General features: G+C 32.9%; 1 pseudogene; it reads left to right on the forward strand.

Annotated features, from left to right (window-relative positions):
* The first annotated feature begins 5,866 nt into the window (after positions 1–5,866).
* LOC137713481 (GCN5-related N-acetyltransferase 5, chloroplastic pseudogene) lies at positions 5,867–6,724 on the forward strand (annotated as a pseudogene).
* The last annotated feature ends 5,990 nt before the right edge of the window (positions 6,725–12,714 follow it).

The following is a 12,714-nucleotide window of genomic DNA, read 5'->3' on the forward strand; positions in this document are numbered from 1 at the left end:
CATGCAAATAACTTCTTCTTTTTTTGAGTATATCGATATTTTTAAACTGGGAGAGGGGGTGTTCGGCTAAACCACACAATGGGCAGCCTAATTTGATATCGAATTTTCCATTCACGAGATTTGAACTTAAAACCTCTCACTTTTAAGCAAAGAGGAATACTACCAGACATGCAAATAACTTTTAGTTGACCTAATTCATAAACGTCTATTTTTATTTACTTATTTGGAATTAAACTTAGAATAATGTGTTAATTGCAACGCTAGTAGTTTGGTTGGTAAGAGCATATCGTAAAAGCAATTTTTGGATTTCATATTAGATTTCTTACATTGTATATAGTTTTGTGTATATCTCTATCATCACGTAGTAACATAATTTTTTTTGTAAGAGCCATTAACATATTTTGTAAACAACATTGCTTGGTAATAATAACTTGATAAAATTGAGAATAGATCATTTTCAACATGAGATTATTTATTCATTGCTTTCTTTTCATTATAAGCGATAGTACTATTCTAAGCTACACTAAGAGAAGAGAAAAAAAAATTGATCTTGAAACATAGTGTGTTGAAGAGAAAGTCCATTAATTAATAGAGCAATCTAACACTAATTCACTACTATTTATTTATTACATGCGTGGTAGTAAATGATTTGCTGAAACTTATAGTATAATACACACGCGTGTTTATTTTGTTTTCCAATTTACCTTATTATGTATATTTTTAGGGGAGTATTTTTGCTCACCATCATTTAGTGTGGTGTATGCTCACCACCCTATTTATCACCGTTAGATGAGTTTGAATTTCGAGATTTGTGTAGTGGATAAACATAAATCTCAAAATTCAAACTCATCTAACGGTGATAAATAGGGTGGTGAGCATACACCATACTAAATGATGGTAAGCAAAAATGCACTCTATTTTCACTGTTGTATAATAGAAATTAAAGTAATTTAGTCAAAGATCAATAAAACTTTACTATTTGGCAATATATTAGTGACATATTTTTGTTCTAGACTTAATCAATGATATATTTTTATTAATTAAGTATAGATCAATGATAAATGCTACATGGGCTTTAAGGCATTATCAATAGTCAAAATTTTATCCTTCTCTCCTTCTCTTTCATTTTTTTTCAAAAAAATTGTGACTACATGCTGCCCGATCTTTCTTCTCCACCCCACAACCAACCGCTAAGTAGATTTGCGAAATATGCAATCTAGCCGTCCACGTGTGCTCACCACATCGATCTCTCTTAGCCCTCTCCCACTCCCAATCCAGCAACTTGTTCTTGGTGGGACTCTTTGACGACGCCACACCACCGCCACCACCTACAAGAGAAAAAAGACTTGAAATCAAACCCAAAAAGCTCTAATTTCAATACATACACCTCGCTGCCACCATCTTTCACCAGCAAGGCCTTCTCGTTGAGACTGAAACGGGTAAAGCCGTGACAAGGATCTGCGAGGGATGAATTTTGGGTTGAATTTTATGGGTTTTGATGTTTTCTTCTTTTGGGTTTGAAATCTTTTTGTGTTTTGATTAATTTGATGGGTTCTATCTCTTTTTGTTCTATGATATGAAATTTATAATTTTTTTAAAAAAAAGTGATTTTATGGGTTGAGAGAGACTCCATGAAATGTGGAAAAGATTACGCGAAGAAGAAGAGAACCAGGAAACGAACACTGCAGTTCAGCGTCGGAATAGAAATGTAAAAACAGACCCAGGAAATGGACATTGCATTGTATTGTCTAACTCAAAATGTAAAAAAGAAAAAAAAAAAGAACTAGGAAACGAACACTGCATTGTAGTGTTTGAATCAAAATGTAAAAAAGAAAAGAAAAACAAAACCAAGAAATCAAAATGTAAAAAGGAAAAAAAAAAAAAACAGAACCAGGAAACAGACACTGTGTTGTAGTTTCTGAATCAAAATATAATACAAGAAAAATAGGACATGGAAAAGAACACTGCATTGCAGTGTTTGAATCTAAACATAAAAATAAATAATCGCTCGAAGAATGAAGCATAGAAGGCGTGTGAATGATGGAAAAAAAGGGAACTAGGAAATGGACACTGCAATGCAAGGTCTGAGAAGGGGGGTGTCAATTGAAGTAGGTGCCAGCTGTAATGGCAGATTATGTAATTTTTGTTTATTTTAAATGCATTTAAGTGTCATAATACATGATTGACCTATTTATAATTAACATAAATATTGTTGATATATTGTCAATATGATAACTTTGTATTGATTTTATACAAAATCACCCTATAAATTAAGTGCATTCTCCTTCTAACTTGTTTTAATTTGTTCATGAATAATAAATTCACAGCCAACCACCACTACAAAAAGCTTAAACAAACGAAACAGCTCACATGTACACTTGAAAAAAAAACCAGAAAATTCCAGCATTAACACTAATTAAACAAGTAGCATAAGATTCTAACTGTGGCAAAGCGTTCCTAATTTGTGCATAATCTTGAACGCCATTCAAGTAAAGTAAGAAGAGGTTAGCAACAATACTGCAGTCGTCTAGTAGTTATGAGAGAGAGAGAGAGAGAGAGAGTCTTGATGTTGGAAAACAACAGCAGTCGTGTAGTAGTTACGTGTGTGTGAGAGAGAGAGAGAGAGTCTTGATGTTGGAAAACAACAGCAGTCGTGTAGTAATTACGTGCCAACAACAGCAGTCATGTAGTAGTTACGTGAGAGAGAGAGAGAGAGTCTTGATGTTGGAAAACAACATCAGTCGTGTAGTAGTTACGTGTGAGAGAGAGAGAGAGAGTCTTGATGTTGGAAAACAACAGCAGTCGTGTAGTAGTTACGTGTGTGTGAGAGAGAGAGAGTATTGACAAAGTTGAAAGTCCTTTTTGGTGCCCGAATTTTTTTTTTTTTTTTTTTGAATAAGTTGAAAGTCCTGATAAAGCTTTAATGTGGCCACTTAAATGCGCGTTATTCTCTATTGTATGCATTTTTCCCATATAAATGAATATCGTACATATTCGAAGAAAGGTGTTTTTAGTTATTCTGTGTCGAATATGCAATGCTTGCCTGACTTGATCGTATGTAGACTTTAGCCCAATGTATCCGTTTAATATATAGTTCTCTCTCTTCTCATTTTTCTTAGAATCATCTGTATCTAATATGATTTATAAACATAGTTTGTTAAAAATAAAACATAAAGAACTTGGATTGGAGTATTCACATTTTGTCGCCCCTCCCTCTCAAGCATTTGTTTCTCAGTTGACAGTCTGAGTTGGCGCCGATTTTCGGACTTCTTGTTGTTGCATAATTGATAGAAAAATGGAAGAGAATAATTGACTGCTAGGGTTTTGCATTAAAAGTTTTTAAGCCACATATTATTATGATTTAGTGATATTTTTTTTACTTATAAATAAGAGATATTAAATTCGAATATCAATGTGAGTTTGAAATCAATTTATTCTATCATCCTGAGTTTTAGAGGGTTTGTGGGCTTTAAAACTTTGGAAAACGAGTGACTAAAAACAAGGAACCATAAGAGCAAGTCCACCCCAATGGGGTAGGTTAGGACAAAGCCTAAAAAATAGGCTGGCTTCACTCAAATCCCCTCCGGCTAATCCAAATAGGCCAACCCACAACCCAAGCCAACGTGTAGGTCAGCCCAAAATGTGCTGAGCAACACTACTACAATATTAGCTTTAGGTGGCGGATGATGGTGGCGAATATTAGAAAAATCTTGTTGGATAAATTATATTCGACACATCATTTAATTAGTTGCGCATATTAGAAAAATCATGTTGGTTATATCCGACATAAAGTCCTGGCGGATATTTAGTCGCAGATTCTGGCGGTTTTTAAGTTAATGGTGGCGGTTATAACCGACATAAATTGACTATTTTATTATTTTAGTATTCTGGCGGTTATTATTTTAGTATTATGGCGGTTATAACCGACATAAATGAAAGTTTTATTATTTTAAAATGTTATATTGATTAAAAATAAATAAATAAACACATATTTTAAATATTTTTTTTTCACTCATGACCCTAAAGTCTAATGAACCCAATTCCCACGGGTCATAAAATTTCTGAGAGAATAATAACAACATACTACAATCTGAAGCTCAATCATTTTTGTAATAAGGATTATGCTCCCTCACATGCAAGCAACAAGATACAAAGAAATTCAAACAATTTTTTCAATGCGACACAAAGCACATTGTTTGGCACATAAACACACATGAACATCTGGTGTACTCTATCATGTCTGATTTTATTATTTTAAAATGTTATATTGATTAAAAATAAATAAATAAATAAACACATTTTTTAATATTTTTTTTCACTCATGGCCCTGTCAGATATAACCGACAGGAACAAAGCAAAATTTTGGACGGCCGCCAGAATAATCTCTGAATGTTTTTTTTTTTTTTTTTTTTTTGCGATTTTTTACACATGCTATCTCGGAGTATATACAAACATATTTGACGGTTGGATAGTTGAAACTAGTTTCATAAAATGCATATCCTATCAAATTGATAGATTTAACAAACACTTAAGAGTTAACGTTATACTTCCATCAAGTATAAAATAAGATTTATCCACTAGTGTAAATATTTTAAATTGAAGATCGAATTCATTCATTGCATTCTTATAGGATCGAGGAGTGTAGCTGCAAAAAATCACCAAAATTGGAGCTAAAATAACCGTTAAATTGTGATTTTTTTGTTTATAACCATCGAAAACTTTTGTTCCGTGCCTAATCTCTGAATGTTTGTATTTTGCGATTTTTTACGTATGAGATCTTGGAATGTGTACAAACAAGTTTGACGGTTGGATCGTTGAAAAATGTTTCATAGAATGCGTATCACATCAAAACAGTAGATTAAACCAACACTTAGAGTTAATGTTATACTACCCCATCAAGTATAAAATAAGATTTTGTGGTATCCACTAGTGTAAATATTTTAAATTGAAGATCGAATTCATTCAATGCATTCTTATAGGGTTGAGAAGTGTAGCTGTAAAAAATCATCAAAATCGGAGCTAAAATAACCGTTAAATTGTGATTTTTCGTTTATAACCGTAAAAAACTTTTGTTTTGTTACCTAATATCTGAGTGTTTGTTTTTTGTGATTTTTAACGTATGTGATCTCGGAGTGTGTACAAACAAGTTTGACGGTTAGATCATTGAAAAAAGTTTCGTAGAATGTGTATCGCGTCAAAACAGTAGATTAATTAAACACTTAAGAGTTAATGTTATGCTTCCATTAAGTATAAAATAAGATTTTATAGTATCCACTAGTTTCGTAGAATGCATATTTATGGTAAATTTGCTAAATTTTGAAGTGGGAAAAGTAATTTGTGCTACATTTTTATTTATGTTTTTCAAGTATTGATTAGACAATATTTAGTTTGCGTGATGACATTTTTATTGTACAATTCTCTTTTTGTTTCTTTATCGCATATTTTACAAGGGATATTATCTATTAAACCAAAAGTGTAAAAATTATCTATTAAACCAAACAATTATTTATTTAATTTTTAAAAACGTATTCTATTTAAATACATATTATTTATTTATTTATTAAACCACAAAATTATTATTATTATTTTTTAAATCGTAACAAATTTTTGGGGGGGGGGGGAATTTAAAATTTTCGGAGGGAATTTTGGGGGGATTTTTGCCGCCATTTTGTTTCTGTCGGTTGTAATTGACAGTAATGAAAATTTTTTGTCGGTTTTTATTTTAAAAAAAATGTTTCTTTCGATTTTAACCGACAATAATGAAAATTTTCTGTCGGTGTTTATTTTAAAATTTTTTTTCTTTCGGTTTTAATCGACAGTAATGAAAATTTTCCAAAATAAAACCCCTCCATCTCTAAGAGCAGTAATGGCTTGGTTGCTCGCCGAGTCATTCGTGGAGTCGATACTTTTGCCTTCTAGGTTTGTGTCTGTGCTGGGCTACTTGGTCAAGCAATACTTGTTTGAAAGAATGGAGCTTCTTCCCAACACCGCCATGCTCATCTCATTATACAGAAAAAGAAAAGAAGAGGGCAAAGAAGAAGAAGAACAACTGGAAGAAGTAGAAGAAGAAGATGAAGTTGAGCTTTTGGCGGGGACTGTGGAAGTTTGCTTTAACAAAAAGGGTGTCGTTGCCTCTCCTCCTACACCAACTCCTCCCAAGAATTCGCCTTATATTAGTAAAATGGCGGTGAAAAAATCACTTTGGAGGTTTGTTTTGCTTCCCCAATTCAAGTTTTACTTTATCAAATGTTGTTTCTTGGGCATGTTGTGTGCTCGGCATAATTGCATTGCATTGTATTCTTGTCGTAATTCGCAGATTGAAGTTGTATTTTTTTTTGAACTGAATGATCACAAAACTACCCACATATAATACCAGATTTGAAAAGACAAAGCTTTAGTTCACTGTGTCTCAAATGAGACTTGATTTAAGATTATGACTTTGTAAATTTTCAGGATGAGCATTATATGGCATCTTTTGAAGGCAAGCGAGGAACTAATCTCGCAGATGAGTTCCTCAAAAGAGGTGTACTTGCATTGCAGGATGATTGATACAGCTCCATTCAACATGTATAAAAAAGCAGGATACGACATTGTAAACACGGATACCATTTTGATTTTGTTGCTGTTGTAGAGACGCAAGCACTTAATGTGCAAGAAACTTCCAGTCTTAACCAACTTTTCAGAATCGGATACGTTCTATTCACAAGAGGAATTAACACCATGAATGTTTACGTGAAAATCATAATATGTGTCTTTGAGGTACATGTAGTTGTTGCCATAATCTTTTTTTGTAGATTTGTATTGATAAATCATTATGCAGTAAATCTCATACTGTTGCCTTCTCTGAGCATAGTGAAAAAAACTAGGAATTTTGTGTCTTCTCTAAGCAGCAGTAATGGCTTGGTTCTTTATTGTTATGCAGAAATTAATACATTTGACAAGGAAACAAATGATTCAGAAAGTGATTTATATATATTTTTTATTATTAATATATTTTCTGTCGGTTTTATCCGACAGAGAATGCTCTTATTAATCATTATTAATAAATTCTTTGTCGGTTATATCTGACACAAGTTCTGTCTGTTTTAGAGTATTTTCTGTCGGTTTTATCCAACAGAGCTTCTTTGTCGGTTATATCTGACACAATTTCTGTTGGTTTTAGAGTATTTTCTATCGGAAAATTCATTTCCTGACGCTGACAATTCTGTTGCTTAATATATCCACCACTGCATCCATTTTTCTGTCGAATTTTGTTTAATATCCGACAGTAATATATGTTTCTTGTTGGTTATCATAACGATACTGATAAATGATTTCGTAGTAGTGCAATGTATCGGTTTATGTGACGTCACGCTGGCGTCAGCGAGGCCTAATAATTTTTTTTTTGTCGGGCGCGTGTTCCCGATAGAAAAAAGACGCAATAAAGAAGAGCGGGGAGAAGCCATGTGGCGTTTATTCGGCCGATGGATTTCCAACGGTAAAAAAAAACTTGAAATTCAAACCTAATGGCTAGTGACATGATGTGATATAAACTAACACACAAATTAAAACCTTCTTCTTGATAGTTGTAGTACGTAAAAGTAGGGATCGTTCTAGGTCGGGGATTAGAAAGGCTGCTAATCTACACAAATTAAACTCTAAATCACTAAACTAGACTAAAAAACAGAAAACTAAACTTAAAATGACTCAAAACAAACTAAACTGACTCAAATAACTCAAAACAAGCACTAAGGGGTGATTTGGACAAAAATCTAACTAAATTGACTCAAAACATGAGGAGGGGGGTTTGTTTGGACAAAAATTGACTTAAAACTAATAAGTTGCAGAACTAATTAAAGGTTACACGAAATTGAGGTGAATTAAAGGGTTAAAGGCTAGCTAGAGGGTCTTTCTCCACATATGACACATATGCATATAAATCGATTTCTAGTTATTATTCCTATAAACCATGAATGACAATGTCCCAAGTTAACTGTGAACTGCACAAATTAACCATCAAATTTTCCTAATTTCATTGAATTGGACTCAGCGACGCAATCAAATTATTCTTATCAAGTTCCCTATATGAACTGCATAATAGAGATACATATCAAAGATCATTAAGTTCTATGAAAATTATAAGCATTGACAAGGCACTCGTAACTATGAACTGCATGATACTTCTGCCATGGATTTACTAACACAATCATGACTAGTGACTTCCACTACTCGTAAATATAAGTTCATAACTATTAGGTGAAATTCCCTTATATTTTAGCATTAGATTCATGCATGCAAACTAAGTATGCATCCTTAATCAACATACAAGAATAAGTTATCAATCAAATAGATAAGTAAATCGCATTCATGTTTTACAAAACAATAACTGGAGGAAATCAATTCATATCACATATATGTTCATGGCTTTGAATTCACCTCTAACTAAAACGAAATTAGTTCCACATGTTTGCAATTAAACAAAACCAATCTAATTTAAACATTGAACTAAACCTAAGGATAGAAAGAACCTAGAAACGCTCCAGCACTTCAATGGTCTTGGATAGCAGGTCACGGCACAAAGCTCTTCTTCTCATTCCTCCCTTGCAAAGCTGCGACACAAAGTTATTTTTCTGATTTTCTCTCTAAAGCTCTCCCTCTCTATCTCCCCTAAAAATTGCGGCACAAAGTTATTTTTCTGATTTTCTCTCTAAAGCTCTCCCTCTCTTTTTGTGCAGCATAATTTATGTATATATAGGCTAGGGTTCACAGCACCAATCCTTGGAGGACAAGGATAGGGCACGGCACAATTCTAAGAGAAGAAGGATTAGGTTATTTGCATGATTTCAAGACTTCTAGAATCAGATATGCATTGTAAAACATGATAAGGACTCCTAAATTCAGATGGGAATGATTTAGAATAGGATAAGGACTCCTATTGTAGCTAGAGATGAGTTTAGATAATGTTGGATTAAATAGGATAATATTTGGATAATATGGGATAAGATAAGATAATAAGATAAGACAAGGTTGGATAAGATCTCCTTGTTTTCAGCTGATTCCTTGTTTTCCAAACCTTAATATAATTATTCTAGATTTGTAGCACATTTTTACCATTATTTAAACACCAAAAACGTCCATCCATTATTCTCCATTCACATGCTATCCAATCCAAGTCCAAAACTGCTCTAAATTGCTCATTTTGGCCAACTTTGCCATTTGGACCTGCAAACACACGAAAATGGCTTAAAACACTCTAATAAATAGAAACTAACTGAGTAAATGGAAGGAAATAGGTTAACAAAGTCGCATAAATATGCTCCTATCATGACATGGCGCGTTCTGGGCCGTCCGATTCCTAAATCAACGGTTCACGATTTTAGGCTAAAAAAAGAAAAAAGAAAAGAAAACGGTCATAATTATTACCGTTGGCCACGTGTCCAAATATTGGCTGTTAGATTTCAATCTTTTTCAAATCCAACAGTCTAGATTAATTAACTTAATAAAAATAAATAAAAAAATATGAAAAATTGTTTTAAAATATAGAAAAAATAAAAATAAAAATAATAATTATTTTTTCTATAAATACCTAACCATCATCTTCCACCTTATGTGATTGTTGAAAATCTTATCGAAATCTTGGCTAAAGGATTGTAAACAGATAGTGACACATGGCGCGTTGGGATTAGTTGAAAATCTTATCGAAAATCTATCCACAAAATATACTTTCGGATAATGACACATGCCGTGACAAGATTGGTTGAAAATCTTACTGTAATCTTGGCTACAGGATTGTAAACAGATAGTGACATGTGACGCGTCAGGATTGGTTGAAAATCTTATCGGAAATCTATCCACAAAATAGTACTTTCAGATAATGGCACGTGGCGTGACAAGATTGGTTAAAAATCTTATCTGAAATTAAAACTAATTTTTTTTTATAAAAAAATAAATAATATTTTAATACGAATTGACTAGACTTTATGCTAGCGCATTTTTTAGGGGTGGAGATGCATTTGGTCAATTACTGTTCATTGGGGTCAATTGCTATTCATTTGAGTGAATTAAATGGGCTGGGTGCTAGCGCATTTTTAGGGGTAGACTTGAAGAATAAGAAACCCTTGTTTCTTGTCCAACCACACATGAGAGCAAACTATTTTAGGTTGACGACCCTTTTTTTCTTTCTTCTTATTTTTTTTGGGGCATAGCATAGATGTTGGTGAGAGAATATATTTTAGAATACGAATTATCTATTTCTAAAGTAAAGAAATTAAACAGAAAAGCCGCTCTGGTCACTTTAGTTCCCTAATTATCAATGGTGTAGCCATGTTAAGGGCTACCTTGGGCTATAGCCTAGGTAGCTTTTCATAAAAAATTTATATTTTATGTGTAATTTTTATTGATTTTCGAATATGACCTATTATATATTTAGTTACTAATCTTAATTCTCTTGGTTTAACCATATAAAATTATATAATACAGTTTACAAACCATCACTTTTTGTTACATCCTTTTTCTCATCGCTTATTGTACATGTACAACTTTAGATTTGTTTGAATTTTAACACGTATTTGTTTAATAACAAAAATTCTCGGCTCACCTTGTAAAATTTTCTTAAGCTAGAGCATACTCCGAAAAATACAGTATTAAGTTTCTTTGTTTATAAAGATTTAAATCTTTAAGCTACCCCACATGGTGAAAGTTTCCTAGCTCCACCATTGTTGATTATAGTGATCAAAATAAGTCATTTAAAGCTTTGTCGAAGCCTTAGAGCTAAAATGTGTCATGCTAAGGGTCTGCACCAGCTCTAGAAGTAGAAATAACTATAGGATGCATTAGGCCGCTACTTGAGGGCTTCCCTCAAGAGGTAGTTTAGTCACTTTCTATTCTGGCTAAGAAAGGGAATATGTTTGATCGTTTAAGGGGAATGCGAGTTTCGATCCCGAGACGCATGTGTAGAAACTCAACACCCTATCCACCAACAAGTGATGGGAGATTCGAATTTAGAATCTCGTAAAAAATGAAGTGGTGACCAGAGAAGTCCCAATGCAAACTAAGGCCTAAGACGAAAATGAAATGAGATCGTACTAATTTAGTACCTTATCATGAATTTTTCATATCATATTAGAGTTATGAGAATAAGAGATTTTTCACTCTTTCTAATCAAGAATATGATGAATGATTAAAATTTTAAGATATATAACAAGCATATGGAGAAAATATGAGGATTAATTTAAATTGAGGTCCAAGGTGCATGCCTTGTGATCGTCTTGCCCTGGGTCACCTCTGTCGATGAGCCATGATATTAAAAACATTTCGGCATAGTTCAAAGTGTGAGGATGTGAAGAAACATCTCACATTGTAAGTTTATCAAATCTTGCATTATAAGGAGTTGGGCTATATTTTCATATATTCTCAGTTTTATAGTAAAACTTCCACTTTCTTCATTGTATCATAGTATGTTGGCACACGTGTGAAACCCAATAATTACACATATTCAACATCACTCTATCTGTGATGTCTACGTGTTAGGCTTGAAATTTTACTCTAAGCAAGACCTGTGAGGAAATGCCCCGCATTGAATGTTTACCAACCTTGCATATCCTTATGCATTTCAAAATTAAAATAAAATTAAAATCTTTGCATGTCTTGATAAGAAGTTGGATCATAGTCCTCATCTTATTAATACGCTTTATAATGAAATATTAATTTTCTTCATATAGGGCATTGAGTGTCTTCTATAATGGTAGATAGAGAAATACAACTTGACTAAGAGGTAGTTTGTAAACAAGCCATTTGATATTAAATACATGAACAAGACACTTCCCAAATCTTTTTGCAAAAACTAAAAAAAGAAATGAGAAGAAGATTGTGCATATGCTGCATGCTCTAGTCGTTCTATAGTATTATTAATGCTCATCTTTAATTAAGAAAAATGGAAGAAACAAATGTCATGTCTGTGTGGAGCTTACTAATACCACATAATCCACACCACTAAAACCAAACTAAAACGAATATATAACATATAAGAGTGTTTAACTCAAAGGTAAAGTGTTATCTGCAGCAGCCTTTACATATATTCTTCTGGTCTTTACAGCCAAGAAAGTTCCATTATGTTCGACAAAAAGCTTCAACCTTGAATCGATTAAATCACTTTCAAAAATCAAAATCAAAATTATGTTGAAAACTCTGCGAACAATGGAACTTTCACTTACTGCATGCAGATTCCGAAGAAGCAAATTTCCACCACTAAAGCTCCTTTATCTGTTTTTGTTTAATCAAAACCCTAGCTAATGGCTAAAGCTTTGTGGATAATATAAGATAATGATCAGCTGGCTCACCGCTCATGCCTTTGACAATTGAAATATTATGCCAACAAGGACAAGAGATATCTTAGCCTCAAATCCAAATGATAATACCAAGAATAAATAAAGCCAAATTAACTGCAGAATTTATGGAACAAATAAAAATGGAGCCCAAATAATTTGATGCATCATATATATCTCGTTTGAAATGGAGGTGGTGGAGGTGAATATATATAATCGAACGTGTTTGCCAAGTGGGTGATGAATAATACTACAGATTCTTTGATCATCTCCAAGGAAATGTTATTAAAATCTATATCATATATATAAATTAAGAAAGAAAAAAGAAAAAAAGAAAGAATACTCGATTAATAAACTTTTAAGAGTTTAATGAGAAATTATTGTGTATTTGTATGTGCCAATCTGGTGTCAT

This window comes from Pyrus communis, chromosome 15 (genome assembly GCF_041283825.1).
Source record: "Pyrus communis isolate YQ-2024b chromosome 15, ASM4128382v1, whole genome shotgun sequence".
NCBI classification, from domain to species: domain Eukaryota; kingdom Viridiplantae; phylum Streptophyta; class Magnoliopsida; order Rosales; family Rosaceae; genus Pyrus; species Pyrus communis.